The sequence below is a fragment of the Pinus tabuliformis genome, chromosome 8 (genome assembly GCF_031772625.1).
Source record: "Pinus tabuliformis cultivar Carrire ecotype Pingquan chromosome 8, CPIR1, whole genome shotgun sequence".
In the NCBI taxonomy this organism is placed as follows: domain Eukaryota; kingdom Viridiplantae; phylum Streptophyta; class Pinopsida; order Pinales; family Pinaceae; genus Pinus; species Pinus tabuliformis.
Genome location: NC_142294.1, coordinates 741,919,842 through 741,938,660, shown reverse-complemented (window position 1 = coordinate 741,938,660; position 18,819 = coordinate 741,919,842).

Here is an 18,819-nt window from a genome sequence, read left to right as displayed (position 1 = left end):
GATAGACACCAAAAATATAGAGTTGATATCTTTAGATACTCATATTGATGACCAAATTATTCACATTTTTTATAAAGATGAATTATGGAGCTTGAGGAAAAAAAATGCTTGTGAATATGGTATTTGCAGATGAAAATAATAAAATTTCACTACACTTTCCAATTTTATATGAACTAAAATTATAGTTTTCTTCCGGTGGTTCAAATAAACTTCCCATACATGGTGATCCAAGAGGATGTTTGTGGCCACCTAGCTATCCCACTTGGACCCCCACAGCTATCTCTTTTAGTTTTTCAGTTTCCGTAATTGTAGCGCAATTTACTATTTTTAGCAGTTTTTCGGGTCCTGAACTTTTGGAGCCGTTTTGAGGCCCTAAACAACGTTTTTTGGGAAATCTAGGAGCAACATGGGTCCATGGACCTATGTTGCTCTTCCCAAAGAGATATTTCTCAGATAGATCTTTCTAACGGGCTATTGTACACGTCAAATGAAGATCGGGTGCCAAAGTTACGACCCCGGGAAGTTGATGTACCAATTTACCAAAACGGGCCCCACAATTTGGCATTTCATCTTCTAGGGTTAGGTTTGTTGGCATTATGACACAGATTTGTGCTATGACACAGGTGTTGTCCTTGATGGCAACCCACTCAGATGGCAGATCACTGTTCAATGTGTTGTGTGTGGAGCATGATTGTTTAGAGGTCTTTGTTTCAGCCGGATGTATACCCCAGGAAGTTTTGTACACCCCTCCATGCGGGGGGGACTTGTCCCCCTTGCGAGGGTCCGGGGGGGCCCATCCACCCTGGCTGGGGGGTCCGGGGGCCAGCAGTCCCCTGGGGGGGGCTCGGGGGCAGCGCCCCCGAAGCCAAAAATAAATGTAAAATTGCCTTGTAAAAGTATAGTAATTTCTAGTCAATCTGGGCCGTTCATTAGGCGGATGATCTGACGGTAGAACTTATGTTTAGTTTAGGGTTTTTTCCCTAGAAGGCAACCCCTCTCTTTGTATGAGGGCATTGTATTTGAGGCTGTGTGATAGATGTGTATTCTGTGAGCGAGAAACAGAGAGGTGAGACTGTGAGAGAAAACAGAGGATATTACAGCAGATTTGTTGTAGGTTGTGTCTCTTCATTTTGCTGGATAATAGAAAGGAAGGACTGGCTGTTCGGGGTGGACGTAGCCCAAACTGGATGAACCACGTATATTTGTGTCTCTCTTGTTTCGTGCGTTTTTTGTGTTTATATTTCTGCAATATTTTATGTGTTCCATTGCTCCGTAATATATAATTTTCTAACAACTGGTATCAGAGCCGAAGGTCTATTTGGCTGATAAACTCGCAAGAAAGAAGGGTTCCTGGTTCGAGTGGGAGCAATGGCGGAAGATGGTAAGTTTAGGGTCGAGAAATTTAACGGCCAAAACTTCTCGCTGTGGAAGATGCAGATGGAAGATTATCTGTATCAGAAAGATCTATACCTACCATTGGGCAGAAAAACAAAGATGCCGACGGGTATGAAAGACGAAGAATGGAACCTTCTTGATAGAAAGGCACTCGGAACAATACGGTTGTGCCTTGCTGCGTCAGTCGCCTTCAACATTTCGAAGGAAACCACGACAGAGGGTTTGATGCAGACGTTGTCGAAACTATATGAAAAACCCTCGGCCTCAAACAAGGTATTTCTTATGAAACGGTTATTTAATATGAATATGTCGGAAGGTGGATCTGTTGCAAACCATTTAAATGATTTTAATACAGTTACAAGTCAGTTAAGTTCTGTAGGGGTAAACTTTGATGATGAAGTTAGAGCTCTGTTATTCTTGTGCTCATTACCAGAAAGTTGGAATGGTTTGGTAATGGCCATTAGTAACTCCGTTTCTGGATCTAGTACTTTAAAGTTTGATGATGTTGTCGGTGCTATCCTTAGCGAGGAAATGCGACGGAAAAGCTCCGGTGAGACATCGGGAAATGCTTTGAGTGCAGAGTCTAGAGGAAGAAAAATGGAAAGAGGAAAGAGCTCAGGATATCGCAGTAAATCAAGGAAAGGCAGATCCAAGTCCAGATCAGGGATAGTGTGCTGGAAATGTGGAAAGAAAGGACACCTAAAGAAAGACTGTAGATCTCGGAAGGGAAAAGAAGGAGATTCACAGCAAGAAAACAATCATGAAGCAAATGTGACAGGTGAGGTGTTACAAGATGCTTTGATTCTTTCTTTTGAAAATATTACTGATTCCTGGGTGGTAGATTCAGGGGCCTCATTCCATGCCACACCTGATAAGAAATACTTTCATGACTATGTTCAAGGAGATTTTGGACAAGTTCGTTTGGGTGATGATAAACCCTGTAAAATTGTTGGAATGGGTAAGGTTCTTGTAAAACAACAGAATGGAAACCAATGGCTACTAAAGGAGGTAAGGCATGTTCCAGATCTAAAGAAAAATCTGATTTCAACAGGGCAGCTAGGCGGTGAAGGTTGTGTGACAACTTTCACAGATAAAGCTTGGAAGGTAACCAAAGGAGCCCTGGTAATAGCAAAAGGCGAAAAGGTTGGTACATTGTATTTATGCAATGGTATTTCTAACTCTGTTAATGCTTTAACTTCCAAAGGAGCAGATGCAGCATTATGGCATCATAGGCTCGGACACATGAGTGAAAAGGGGATGAAGATTCTTCACTCAAGGAATTTGTTGCCGGGTTTGAAGAATGTTGATTTGGATTTCTGTGAGAATTGCATTTATGGAAAACAGAAGAGAGTCAGATTTCTCAGAGTTGGGAAAGAAAAGAAGAGCGAAAAATTAGAGCTTGTGCATACAGATGTATGGGGACCTGCTCAGAAATGGAAAGCTTTGGTTGAGATTGAGACAGGAAAGAAATTGAAGTGTCTTAGATCACACAATGGAGGTGAATATTGCAGCAAAGAGTTTGATAGGTACTGTTCAGAGCATGGAATTCGTAGAGAGAAGACAGTTCCAAGAACACCACAAGAAAATGGTGTGTCAGAAAGGATGAACAAAACAATCATGGAGCGTGAAAGGTGCATGAGATTGCATGCAGGATTGCCTTTACAGTTTTGGGCAGATGTTGTAGATACTGTTGTTTATCTAATAAACAGAGGGCCTTCAAGTTCCTTGGATGGTGGTGTTCCAGAGGAAGCATGGACAGGTAAAAAGGTAAACTACTCTTTTTTAAAGCCTTTTGGTTGTGAGGCCTTTGTCCATATTGATAAAGAAAATAGAACAAAGCTTGAGGCAAAGTTAAAGAAATGTACCTTTATTGGATATGGTGTTGATGATTTTGGTTATCGCTTATATGATTATGAAAATCACAAAATCATTAGGAGTAGAGATGTAATATTCAATGAAAAGGTCTTGTATAAGAATCAGTTGCAGGAAAAGAAGCAAGAAAAAGAAAACAAGGAATACGCAGTTCTTGACGAAATCACTGAAAAAGTAAAGGTGCTTGAAAATAATAATAATCAACAACCACAACAACAGCAACCACCACAACAACAACAGGCACCCCAAACACCCGAAAGTGGTGTTAGAAGATCTACCAGGATAAGTAGACCCCCTGAACATTACTCTCCTTCATTATATTATTTATTGTTGACTGATTCTGGTGAACCCGAATGTTATGAAGAAGCAGTGCAGGTAGAAACCAGGAAGAAGTGGGAGCAAGCCATGAAAGAAGAGATGGACTCCTTAGCACATAACCAGACTTGGGACTTAGTCAGGTTGCCTGCAGGTAAAACATCATTGCAGAATAAATGGGTTTACAGGATGAAGGAAGAAGATGGAGGAAAACAGAGGTATAAAGCTAGACTTGTGGTGAAGGGGTTTGCACAGAAGAAAGGTATTGATTTTGATGAAATATTTTCTCCTGTTGTTAAAATGACTTCAATCAGAACTATTTTAAGTCTTGTAGCAGCTGAAGATTTGCATCTTGAGCAGTTAGATGTAAAGACAGCCTTTCTCCATGGGGATTTGGAGGAAGAGATATATATACAGCAGCCACAAGGATATGAGGTGAAAGGGAAGGAGAAACTAGTGTGCAGGTTGAAGAAGAGCTTGTATGGCTTAAAACAGGCTCCAAGGCAGTGGTATCTAAAATTTGACAAGTTTATGTCTGAACAAGGTTATACTAGATGTCACTCTGATCATTGTGTTTATTTGAAAAAGCAAAATGATGGCAGCTATATTATATTGTTATTGTATGTAGATGACATGCTTGTTGCAGGATCTAACATGCAGGAAATAAATGTGCTCAAAAGAAAATTGGCAAACTCATTTGCAATGAAGGATTTGGGAGATGCAAAACAAATCCTTGGTATGAGAATAACTAGAGACAGGAAAAATCGTAAATTAACATTGTCTCAGAATGAGTACATACAAAAGGTGTTGAAAAGATTTAACATGCACAATGCAAAACCAGTTAGTACACCTTTTGCTAGCCATTTCAAACTTAGCAAGGAAATGTGCCCAAAGACCCAAGAAGACATGGATTATATGTCTAAAGTTCCATATGCATCAGCAGTTGGAAGCTTAATGTATGCAATGGTCTGCACAAGGCCTGATATTGCACATGCAGTGGGAGTTGTAAGCAGGTACATGAACAATCCAGGAAAGGAACATTGGATGGCAGTGAAATGGATTCTCAGATATTTGAAAGGTACCACAAATCAAGCATTATGCTTTGGTGGTTCAAACATCTCCCTACAAGGATATGTTGATGCAGATATGGCAGGTGACAGAGATAACAGGAGGAGCACTACAGGATATGTATTTACTGTTGGAGGAACAACTGTCAGTTGGGTTTCAAAAATCCAAAGTGTTGTTGCACTTTCAACAACAGAAGCAAAGTATGTTGCTGCTACAAAGGCTAGTAAAGAAATGATTTGGTTACAAAGGTTTATGGGTGAGTTGGGTAAGAAGCATGATATGGGCACGTTATACAGTGATAGCCAAAGTGCCATTCATCTTGCAAAGAACTCAGCATTTCATTCCAGGACTAAACACATACAGCTCAAGTATCATTTCATACGATCAGTGTTGGAGGATGGAGAGTTGAAGCTGGAAAAGATACACACTAGCCAGAATCCTGCAGATATGCTAACAAAAGTTGTAACCAGGGAGAAATTGAGAACATGCTCAGTTTCAATTGGTCTTCAAGGATGACGATGAAGATGAGAAACAACCAGGTCCAAAGAGGAGTCATTGTCCAGCAAATGAAGCAGCGGTGGAGTTGCTACAGTCATTCTCCAAGTGGGAGATTGTTGTGTGTGGAGCATGATTGTTTAGAGGTCTTTGTTTCAGCCGGATGTATACCCCAGGAAGTTTTGTACACCCCTCCACGTAGGGGGGTGCGGGGGGGACTTGTCCCCCCCGCGAGGGTCTGGGGGCCAGCGGTCCCTCGGCAGGGGCTCGGGGGCAACGCCCCCGAAGCCAAAAATAAATGTAAAATTGCCTTGCAAAAGTATAGTAATTTCTAGTCAATCTGGGCCGTTCATTAGGCGGATGATCTGATAGTAGAACTTATGTTTAGTTTAGGGTTTTTTGCCCTAGAAGGAAACCCCTCTCTTTGTATGAGGGCATTGTATTTGAGGCTGTGTGATAGATGTGTATTTTGTGAGCGAGAAACAGAGAGGTGAGACTGTGAGAGAAAACAGAGGATATTACAGCGGATTTGTTGTAGGTTGTGTCTCTTCATTTTGCTGGATAATAGAAAGGAAGGACTGGCTGTTCGGGGTGGACGTAGCCCAAACTGGGTGAACCACGTATATCTGTGTCTCTCTTGTTTTGTGCGTTTTCTGTGTTTATATTTCTGCAATATTTTATGTGTTCCATTGCTCCGTAATATATAATTTTCTAACACAATGAAAGAAAGAGAGGTATACGCAGGTTTCCTCTGACGAAGTCGCGTATACACGCGGTATTGCCGACCAAAATTCACATATGCGTATGCACGCACTTTCATGCACGTAAAAACACCTACATGTGGGAAAGCTTATTTTTAGATCCATGGTATTTGGACCTATGGTTTTGGACCATGGTATCTCGTCTAAAGTGTTGAACCTAGGTATTTGGTCCAAGGTATTGGTTCTCCATGGTTTTGGACCATGGTTTGAGTAAGGCCTAAGACTACAAAAAGGAGGAGATCATTTGGCAAAGGCATTGACTCAAGTATTGAATATCTTATGAAGAGAAAGATCTTGAATACTGGTGATTGGTTTATGGTGCATAGCTGAATCTGAATCAAGGAGGAACCTGAGCACAAGAAGATGGATAAGTTCTATTGATGGGTCAAAACTCAAGACTTGAATAGTAGTATCTTTGTGTGATTTTGATCTGTTATATTTGGCGCATGACTTGATCTATAAATTTGATAATCTGGGTATAATTGATGTCTGAATATTTGAAAGAATGAATTACCTTTTATAGATCTGTATGCAGGTTCAGCGAAGCAAAGGTGCATATACACGTTGGTTCCATACTTCAAAATTGCGTATATGCAGGTTGGCCTTGATTCAAAAGCGTATGCACACAGGTTGTACACATTTAAGTAGCGTACGTCTCTTGAAATATGTTTTGGCTACTTTTTTTTATTGCTACAGTGTTCTGGGTTTAGAATTGGTGTCTGGTTACTGTTACTGTTTTCTGGGTACAACATTCAGAGAAGTGACTATTTGATTCAGTTTTGTTTGGTGCAAAGGAGATCAGTTGATGCAATTATACTTGATGTTTGATTGATGTTATTCATGGATCCAGTCTGAAAATTTATGAAACGTGGTCCCTAAAAGAAAAGAGAAGGTTGTAGCCTTCTGTAGGTAGCAGCCTGCATACTGGTATAAGATTGCACCAGTATAGAATCATTGTAAAAAGAAGTTTCTAATTAAAGGAAGATAGAGACGAATTGCAGCAGGTGGTTTTCACCCACATTGAGTTTCCACCTTACATCTTGGTGTTCATGTGTGTTGCTTATGTGTGATGATTTGTTCTGCTTTACTACTCTTGTTTATTGTTCATATGGTTAATAATTTTCTGATAAACTCATTAAGAAGCAACTAACTGAATTATAAGTTTACTAGATATACGCTTGTTGCATTGCACACAGTTGCATATACACGCAGTTTTTCTTAACTGAAGGAGCGTATATGAATCTGAATTTGGAAATGAAAAAGTTATATTGATTTGATAATACTGATTCACCCCCCTTCTCAGTATTATTTCTAACAATTGGAATCAGAGCAGGTCCTTCAGAAGAAGCTTGATCACTTGAAGGAAGATCTATCATCATGAGCAACTACGAGAAAGAGGCATCGATCAGGCCACCAATTTTTAATGGGAGAAACTTCGTCTATTGGAAGGTAAGAATCACAACCTATCTTCAATCTCTTGGTACAGAAGTCTGGGATATCGTGGAAACAGGATACACATTTCCATCAGCAACTCCTACTGATACAGCTGGTAAGAAGCAGTATGAAACAAATGCAAAGGTTGTCAATACTCTATTAGGGAGTCTATCTCAATTAGAATTTGTCAAGGTTATTCAACTCAAAACCGCAAAAGAAATATGGGACAAGATCGTTCTGAGCTATGAAGGAGATGATCAGGTAAAACAAGCAAAACTATAAACTCTCAGAATTCAATATGAAAATCTCAAAATGCACAATGATGAAAGTGTGGCTAACTATTTCCTATGTATAGATGAGATTGTTAATTGTATGAAAAACTTGGGTGAAGAAATAAAAGAAGTTGTTTTGGTTGAAAAGGTTCTAAGATCTTTGTCTTCTAAGTTTGAATCAAAAGTTTCTGCCATAGAAGAAAAACAGAATCTACAGAGCATTACCATGTCACAGCTGCATGGAATCCTAACCACTTACAAAATGAGAAAAGGGGGACCATCAGACAAGAGAGAAGCCACATTCGAAGTCTTGGGAAAAGGAGATTACAATGACTCAGGACATATGTCAGAAGAAGAGGAAGAATCAAATTTTGTCAAAAACCTTCAACGGGGTTCTGGAAGATTCAGAGGTAAGCTACCTTTCAAATGTTTTGCTTGTGGAAGAGTCGGTCACTATGCTGCCAAGTGTCCTCATAAAGATAAGCTTGACAAAGGTAAGGAACCAGTTAGATGGAACATAAAACAGAATGTAAGTAAGAAGAGCTATTACACACATGAAGACAGTGATGGATTTTCAAATAGTGATGAAGATGAACAATGTAATGATTATAGACTTTTGATGGCTTTTGAAGACGATGATTTCTTGGATGTTATAGATGAAGAAGGTCTTTATGAAGAAATTTCTAAACTTAAAATTTGTTTAGAGGAAAAGAATATGATTATAGATACTCTGACATTCCAACTTGCTGAAAGAGAAAAACACAATGAAAAGTTAGAATGTGAAATTACGGGACTTAGAAAAGATATTGAGAAATCAAAAGCTCTTAATCTTAAATTTGCTAAAGGATCTGAAACTTTAGATGAGATTATCAAAGTGCAGCGTTCTCCTCTAATCAAGACAGGTCTTGGATATACTGAAGAAGCATCTCAAGCACAGAAGCAAGCACAGAAGCCATCCACCTCCAAAAGTTATCTTGATGCAGCAAGGAGAAGTGAACAGGTTGACAATCGACAGCAAAAGCATAATGCAGATCACCAAGTAAATCAGGGACAATTTACTTCAAGAATGAACAAAGATTACCAAGTAAATCGGGGGCAATCTACTTCAAGAATGAACAGAAGCTACAACCAACCATAGGTAAATCATTCTCAATTTGCCTCAAGAATGGATGTCAATGGAAACTACAATCATTTGGTCGGTAGGTTTGATAATTGCAGGAATTTCTTCAATGGCCAATGTTTCTCTTGTCATAACTTTGGTCACAAAGCTACTCAATGTGTTACCTACAAGACCATCATGACTAGAGAAGCTAAAAAACAAAGGAGTATGACTGGGATCATGAAAAGGACCTACAATAACTTTTCTGCTCTTGAGAATGAAATAAAATGTTCTATTTGTAACAACTTCAATCATGAAGATTCTGAATGCAGGAGTAGGTTTCGACAAACAACTCATAAGGAGCAAGCTTCATTGAGTCCCAAAACATGGAGAAAGAAAGAACCGAAACCAAAAACATGTGGGATAGCCTTATATGCGGAAGGATAGGAAAATCAGTGGTACATCGACAGTGGATGCTCAAAACATATGACAGATGATAAAGAAAAACTTCAGTCATATAGTGCCTTAGAAAAGGAAAGGAAGGTCTCATTTGGAAATGACACCCCTGCACTCATAAAAGGTAAAGGTTCTGTTCATTTGAAAGAAAAGGTCAAAGCTGGAAATGTTATGTATGTTGATGGCCTAAAGCATAATCTATTGAGTATCAGTCAGATGTGTGATCAAGGAAATGAAGTAATATTTTGATCAAATGGATGTATTGTTCGTGAGCTTGATACAGGAGAAACAATGATCAAAGGCATAATAACTCCTAATAATCTATACATACTCAAGGGAGGACAAAAACAATGCTATCTAAGCAAGAATGATGAACACTAGCTATGGCATAGAAGATTGGGGCATCTAAGCTTCTCTCAGATAAGGAAAGCATGCAAATATCAGGCAGTTCGTGATCTCCTTGACATCAGAATTCCTGACAATACAATATGCAAATCATGTCAGTTTGGTAAGCAAACCAGAACTAATTTCCCTGAGAAGGAAGGATCAGCTAGCATGCCACTTGAACTTTTCCATACTGATGTATGTGGTCCATCTAGGAAAAGGTCACCTCGAGGAGAAGAATACTTCATATTGTTCATTGACGATTTTTCCAAGATGTGTTGGATAGGACTTCTAAAGCATAAAGATGAAGCCTTCAAAAAGTTCAAATCATTCAAAGCCTTGGTTGAAAACGAATCAGATCACAGAATCAAATGCCTCGAGTCTGATCAAGGAGGGGAATTTACCTCGGATGAATTTTTCAATTTTTGTGAAGAACATGGAATAAGAAGGGAATTCTCTACTACAAGGACTCCTCAGCAAAATGGAGTAGTGGAAAGGATGAACAAAACGGTTCAAAAAATGGCTCGTGCTATGCTAGATGAGTCTGGAACTCCCGCAAACTTCTGGGGTGAAGCTGCATTTGCTGCAGTTACTATTCTCAATAAGACAAACGTCTGAGTAAACAGCACTCAAACTCCTCATGAACTCTGGTATGGTAAGACTCCCACAGTAAAATACTTCAAAATTTTTGGAAGCAAATGCTACATCAAAAAGACTGATGAAAACCTTGGCAAATTTGAACCTAAAGCAGGTGAAGGCATTCTTCTTGGATACTCTCCCCACAGCAAAGCATATAAGTGTTACAATAAAAGACTTGGAAAAATTGTTGAAAGTATTGATGTAGTGGTTGATGAAGAAGGAAACATTCCTAGGCAGGTAAAATCAGAAGATTTCGAAGATAATGAGGACTATCCTTCAACATCAAATCAGACTTATGATGAAGAAGAAACTCATGAGGCACCAGAAGAACAGATAAGGATAGAAGAAAAGACTCCATCCAGGTACATTCAGAAGAATCATCCAGAAACTCAAATTTTGGGGCAGAAAGAGGCAGGTGTACAAACAAGAAGAACCATTTCAGAAGCTTCAAGCTATCTAGCATTGCTCTCCTCCACTGAACCACAAAATGTAAGTGAGGCATGCAAAGATGAATGCTGGGTCAAGGCCATGAATGAAGAACTAGAGCAGATTGAAAAGAATAACACTTGGGAGTTGGTCCCTAGACCAAAAGATAAAAATGTCATAGGGACAAAATGGATATTCAAAAACAAGCTGAATGAAAATGGAGATGTTATTAGAAACAAGGCCAGACTTGTTTGTAAAGGATATGCGCAACAAGAAGGTATAGACTTTGAAGAAACTTTTGCACCAGTTGCCAGACTTGAGGCCATAAGAATTTTCCTTGCTCTTTCTAGCTTTCAAAAGTTCAAAGTATTTCAAATGGACATGAAATCTGCCTTTCTGAATGGAGACTTGGATGAAGAAGTGTATATTGAGCAACCAGATGGGTTTATCCTTGGAAATGATCCAAAACTTGTATGCAAACTCAAAAAGGCTCTCTATGGCCTTAAATAGGCTCCAAGGGCTTAGTATTATCGTTTGGATAAGTATCTCCATCAACAAGGTTTTACAAAAGGATCAACAAATAGCAATCTATATATAAAAATTGACAATGATAAGCTGTTAATACTTGTTTTATATGTTGATGATATCATCTTTGGTAGCAATGAAGAAGACATGAGTCAAAACTTTGCCTTGTTGATGCGAAAAGAATTTGAAATTTCCTTGCTTGGTGAGCTCACATATTTTCTTGGTTTACAAGTCCAACAAAACAAAGATGGTATTTTTCTATCACAAACCAAGTATCTCAAGCAGATCTTGAAGAAATATGGGATGGAGGATTCGAAACCAGTATGTACCCCTATGGTAACAGGATGCAACCTCAGTGCAAATGATGAATCAGCAGCAGTGCATCAACCAACCTATAGATCCATGATTAGTAGTCTGCTCTATCTAATAGGTACCCGACCAGACATTATGCATGCAGTGGGAATAGTTGGAAGGTTTCAGGCAAATCCAAAGGAAACTCATCTTCAGGCAGTTAAGATAATTTTCAAGTATCTTCAAGGAACTCAAAACTATGGCTTATGGTATCCTAGAGGTACAGATATCACACTTCATGCATATATAGATGCAGATTGGGCAGGAAGCATGGATGACAGAAAAATCACTAGTAGTGGTGCATTCTTCATGGGTGCTAGATTAGTATCTTCGTTTAGCAAGAAACAGAGTTTAATTGCATTATCTACAGTTGAAGCAGAATATGTAGTTGTTGCATCTTGCTGCACACAACTCCTTTGGATGAAGCAAACATTGCAAGACATGCAAATCACTTGTACTCCACCTATTTCCAATTTTTGTGATAATACAAGTGCAATCAGTATTTCAAAGAATCCTATCATGCATTCAAAGACCAAGCACATACCTATCAAATATCATTTTCTCCAGGAACAAGTGCTTGAAAAAAGGTCAAATTAGAGTATGTTCCCTCCAAGGAACAAGTTGTTGATATACCCACCAAACCACTGCCCAGGGAAACATTTGAATACCTCAGACAAAATCTTGGAGTAGTCGATGCATCATCTTGCTGTTGAAGCTTGTCTGTTTCAGAGAAAAGTGGGTGTACGCGAGTTTCATGAGGAGGATCCACATACATACGTCGGTTTATGCGGGTACAGTCACGTATATGTTGGTTTGAAGACAAACAGTGGGCCAGGCTCAGGATGAAAGGAGTCTGATATGGGTCTAACAGAGACCATCTGGCATAGGTTCAGGGGGAGCATATATATTCTTCTAATAATGCATTGTTGGCATTATCCAAGAAGATCTTGGTTCAAGATCACAGTGTTTTGGTTTCAGGAGGAACAGGTGTAGAAGGAGAACATGGTTGCTGGTGTGAATGATGATTGACAAATGCTGCTTGTTGATAACTATCATAGTCTGGTTGTAGATATTTTGTCTCTATGTCATGTATTTCTTTTCTTATAAAGGTCATGTAACGGCCTTCTTTGATTTCCCTAATATGCCTAGGATGGATAATGTAATGTTCTTATTTTATCTTATGTAAATTTTTGGTGTATCCCCACTTGGTTGGGTGGGTGAGTCAATTCCCACTTGGTTGGGAGATGGATGTATGTATGAGCCTTTGGTGGTAGGAAGGCCACTTATGATGTATAAAGTTATGTATCTTCTTGTAGAACATCTTCGTGCAGACCTTGCCTACAGTCAGGTGGAGCATGAACAACACAGTAGAGCAGATATTTTAGCATGAACTTAGGGGGGAGCATAACCCTTTGCCCTTGATGTCAAAGGGGGAGAATGAATTTGAGTGACTTGGGGTTGCCATCAAGTCCAAAGGGGGAGATTGTTGGCATTATGACACAGGTTTGGCGCTATGACACAGGTGTTGTCCTTGATGGCAACCCACTCAGATGGTAGATCATTGTTCAATGAAAGAAAGAGAGGTATACGTAAGTTTCCTCTGACGAAGTCACGTATACACATGGTATTACCGACCAAAAGTCACATATGTGTATGCATGCACTTTCATGCACGTAAAAGCATGTACACGTGGGAAAGATTATTTTTAGATCCATGGTATTTGGACCTATGGTTTTGGACCATGGTATCTCGTCTAAAGTGTTGAACCCAGGTATTTGGTCCAAGGTATTGGTTCTCTATGGTTTTGGACCATGGTTTGAGTAAGGCATAAGACTATAAAAATGAGGAGATCATTTGGCAAAGGCATTGACTCAAGTATTGAATATCTTATGAAGAGAAAGATCTGGAATACTAGTGATTGGCTTATAGTGCATAACTGAATCTAAATCAAGGAGGAACCTGAGCATAAGAAGATGGATAAGCTTTATTGATGGGTAAAAACTCAAGACTTGAATAGTAGTATCTTGTGTGATTTTGATCTTTTATATTTGGCGCATGACTTGATCTATAAATCTGATAATCTGGGTATAACTGATGTCTGAATATTTTAAAGAATGAATTATCTTTTATAGATCTGTACGCAGGTTCAGCGAAGCAAAGGCATGTATACACGCTGGTTCTATACTTCAAAATAGCATATACGTAGGTTGGCCTTGATTCAGAAGCGTATGCATGCATGTTGTACACATTGAAGTAGCGTACGTCTCTTGAAATATGTTTTAGCTACTTCTGTTTATTGCTGCAATGTTCTCGATTCAGAATTGGTGTCTGGTTACTATTACTATTTTTTGGGTACAACATTCAGAGAAGTGACTATTTGATTAAGTTTTGTTTGGTGCAAAGGAGATCAGTTGATGCAGATATACTTGATGTTTGATTGATGTTATTCATGGATCCAGTCTGAAAATTTATGAAACGTGGTCCCTAAAAGAAAAGAGAAGGTTGTAGCCTTCTGTAGGTCAGCACCTACGTACTAGTACCTTAGCTAGTACAAGAGCTAAGGGGGTTGTAGCTCCCTTCCAGGAGAAGTTGGAGAACGAGAGAAGGTATAAGACTGCACTAGTACAGAATCATTGTAAAAAGAAGTTTCTAATTAAAGGAAGATAGAGATAAATTGTAGCAGGTGGTTTTCACCCACATTGGGTTTCCACCTTACATCTTGGTGTTCATGTGTATTGCTTATGTGTGTTGATGTTTTCTGCTTTACTACTCTTGTTTACTGTTCATATGGTTAATAAAGTTCTAATGCACTCATTAAGAAGCAACTAACTGAATTTTAAGTTTACTAGATATACGCTTGTTGCATTACACACAGTTGCGTATACACGTGCTTTTCCTTAATTGAAGGAGCGTATATGAATCTGAATTTGGAAATGAAAATGTTATATAGATTTGATAATACTGATTCACCCCCCCTCTCAGTATTATTTCCAACAAGGTTTTGGGATGTTAAGTGTTTTCCATTGTTTATCAACAATAAATAGGCCTTCGAGCCTCATTGTAACATAGTTTAGAGGCATGTAGCCACCACATCTCTTCTCATGGATAAGCTACCATCGCCCTAGCTGGTTTATTTCCATTTTTGTTTGTAAGCATATTTCAGTATTTTACATTAATGAAAAGAAGTATTATTTCCACTGCATCTCTGTTTTTATGGTTATCTCTATAATTTGTTGCGTTCCTGTTTAAATCTGGATCAATGGTATCAGAGCGGTTTGTTTTTTCTCTTTTTTTCTTTGCATGTCCCCAACGAGGTCGGGATATAAGGAGTTAGGGCTTGAACTGGTTGAACCTTTGCAAGACCAGCCTCGCAAATCCCGACGTCCTCCCATGGCGGGTGAAAGGAAAGACGAGGGGGCGGGAGATCCTATCAAAATCTTGCTCGAAGAAGCCCTCGAGTGACAAAGGAATGCGATGATGGATAGCTTTGCCCAGATCCTTTAGTGGCTACCCAGAGGTGACGCATTGGATTCTAGCAGCTACTATGGAAATGTCATGCCCTTTAAGGTACAAGTTAATTTTGAAATCCCCATCTTCGAGGGTTAAATAAACACAGATGCCATAGATAAATAGTTAAATCTCCTAGAAGGGTATTTTTCTGTTCATGAATTTTTGAGTCAGGAAAAGATTGTTTTCGCTCTTCTCAAAGTAGCCCCCCATGTCAAGGACTGGTGGGAAACCTATTGTGAGCAGAAGGATGAAAGTACAGGCTCACTATTTTCAGCTAGACCCACTTGGAATTCATTCCGGGATGCCATCAAGGAGCAGCACTACCCTGTTAAAAGCTATGAGGAAAAATACATAAAGTGGACCACACTGTGACAGGGAAGGGACCAAGACATTTCAGAGTTCACAAACATTTTCATACCCTTCACACACAGTTGGGTATCAAGGATTCTGAGCTGCATTTGGTACTCAAATACGCGGCTACCTACACAGATACATCCAGGAAGAGATGGAGTTCTTGAACATCTCCTCACTCAGCACAGCATATCGATACGCTGTCAAAATCGAGCAGAAGTTTAAATAGAAGTAGCGAGACTTTGGATATGTGAATCTGAAGACCAAAGGACAAAGCCAAGGAGGGTTTACCCAAGACAACATGTCGAAGCCACAAGAAAAGAAAAACACCAAGAAGTCGAATAAGGACATAGGAAAGTGGTATGAGTTCCATAAGAGCCCCACTCACAACATAAGTGAGTGTTGGACCAAGCAGTCACTGGTGGCCGAGTTGAAGGCTTCAGAATCATATGCATATTCTGACCTTGAGTCAAAACACAACAAGGCGAATGGAAAAAGGAAGCAGATCACTGACGCAGAGCCCACCGCCACTGTTGCCACCGCTAAGATCCAAAAGAATGAGCCTGAAGATCCAAAGGAGGGGGAGCGTCTTTTCCACTCACAGATGTGGGTGAAGGGTTCGCCTCTGCAATTCATTGTTGACAGTGGGAGCCAAAAGAACCTCATTTCAGCAGAGGTCGTGAAGCGGTTGGGCCTACCGACTACACCACACCCGCAACTGTACAGTATCGGGTGGCTTCACCAAGGACGAGATCTCCAAGTTTTCCAGTAGTGCCGCCTTCCCTACAGCATCAAACCCTTCACAAATGAGGTATTATGTGATGTTACACCTTTGGATGTTTGTGATGTATTATTAGGTCAGCCATACTTGTGGAGGCGACATGCTGTGTATGAGTCAAGGCGGCGCACTGTCATTATTTCTTTGTGTAATTAATTATAGAGGATACCGGAGGTAGCCCCACCTGCCTCCAACTCTTTGATCACTGCTAAGAAAGGTAGAAAGCTCATCTCCCAGACTAGGAAATTCATTTTCTGTCTGGTTCACTCCCAAACTAAGGGGAAGATAGTCGCCACATCCATGACCCCCACAAAGGGTTCCTCCACGCAGCAACAGAAATAGAGGGATATGGTCATGAAAGAACACAAGAACAAATTCTCCTCCCCTACAGGGTTACCACACAAGCTTCAAGTGGGAAACAAAGTCTAGTTGCATCTACAGAAAGAACGCCTTACAAGAGCCCATCAGAAGCTCCAACCACTTCGACATGGTCCTTACAGCATTACCAAGGCTATGGGAAACAATTCTTTGGAGCACAACATTCCTCCATTCCTTCACTTGCACCAAGTATTCAATGTGGAACGTCATTGACCATGCTTCCCACCATTACTAGACACATCAGAGATTGCAGAACAGCTCACCAGAGACTCAGCTTAGCAGAAGCTTCCTCACCTCAAGGAGGAACTCAACACAATGGGGACCATTGCTTCCTAAGGGGGGAGCAATGATCCAGGTGGATGTTGGTGGCCACCCATCTATCCCACTTGGACCCCCACATCTGTCTCTTTCAGTTTTTCAGTTTCTGTAATTTTAGTGCAATTTACTACTTTTAGGAGTTTTTCAGGTCCTGAACTTCCGGAGCCTTTTTGAGGCCCTAAACGACGTTTTTTGGGAAATCTGGGAGCAATGTGGGGCCATGGACAATCAATGTTTCTCTTCTAAAAGTGATAGTTCTCGGATAGGTCTTTCTAATGAACTATTGTACGCATCAAATGGAGATCAGGTGCCAAAGCTATGACCCCGGTAAGTTGATGTACCAATTTACCCAAACAGGGCCCACAATTTGGCGTTTCATCTTCTAGGGTTAGGTTTTGGGATGTTAAGGGTTTTCCATTGTTTCTCAACAATAAATAGGCCTTCGAGCCTCATTGTAACACAGTTCAGAGGCATGCAGCCACCACATCTCTTCTTAGAGATAAGCTACCATCGCCCTAGCTGGTTTATTTCCATTTCTGTTTGTAAGCATATTTCAGTATTTTACATTAATGAAATGAAGTATTATTTCCACTGCATCTCTGTGTTTATGGTTATCTCTGTAATTTTTTGCATTCCTGTTTAAATCTGGATCACATGGAGCTTGAGCAAAAAGAAATAATAAATCATGCCTGTGAATATGGTATTTGTAGATGAAAATGATAAGCTTTCACTGCATTGCCCCTTTTTATATGAACTAAATTACAATTGTCTTCAAGTGGTTTCAACCAACTTCTAGTTATGGGATTTTAGTTGTTTGATTAAAAATCATTTTATAATGGATCTAAATTGGATGTCAATCCTTCATTGACTCATGGTTATTTTTGGAGATATATGGTAAAAAATTCATTCTCTTGGAATGTTTTATGTATCATAAATCCTTTTAATTTATTCAATAAGTTAGGTACTTATTTTTTCTATAAAGGAATCATTATCAATGATAGATTGTTTATTCAATGTTTCCTTTGGTAAAACATTTTCATTGGATATTAATTTTAAAAGTAAAGATGATGTTATTGGTAGAGGCTATATCCCAATGCATGTAAATTTACATTGGTGAGAGGTGTTTTGCACACTAAAAGTATTATTGATACCATTAAATATAAATCATGGTATGCATTTCTAATCCATAAACTACCAAGGATGTTCCATTGGATTAGTTTGTCACAATAAATCTTATAATAATATAAAATTATTTTATTATGCTATATATTACCTTAAAATTGAGAATTATTATTACTAACTTAGTGCTAAAATGTATGGAAACAATTAAAATGAAAATAAATAAGAAAATCATCACACAATCTAGATAAATGATCATACAACGTGACTTGCAAAACCCAATATAGGAGGAAACCCGACTAAAAGGTGAAGCCTGTGCTTTGTTATCTTTTTATCAATTAAGAAATGTAAGTACAAAGAAAGGCACACCTACTATGGAATTTCCATGGAAATTATGGTTTGAATGGGTGCAACATAATCCTATACATCCTATTTTATGCTCTAATATCCCTCTCATATATGCTCTACTAAAATATGAAAAAATAAAAATACAAAAATAATGGAACCCTTCTCTTCCTTGTTTCCTAGTAATTAACATTACTTGATAGTTGTTTAGACTTAAGTTAAGGGTTTTTTGCATGCCTCAACCCTTAATTACCTTTAGTGTTTTGGACCCTCTACAATATTTTCAAAAGTATACACTTGACTAGCCCCACATGTATGAATAACTAGAGATGATGTGGCATTCACTCAGTACCCTGGTGATCAACAACATATGTTAACTTACTGAAGGAATAACTTTCACATAAAAACTTTGATTGAGGTAATTTACACATAATTGGAAATATTTAACTGTGTAGAATAACACTAAGGGTATAAGAACTATGCTTGTAGAGTTTTAACATAGAAAGCTACCACTTTATGCCTCAAAGT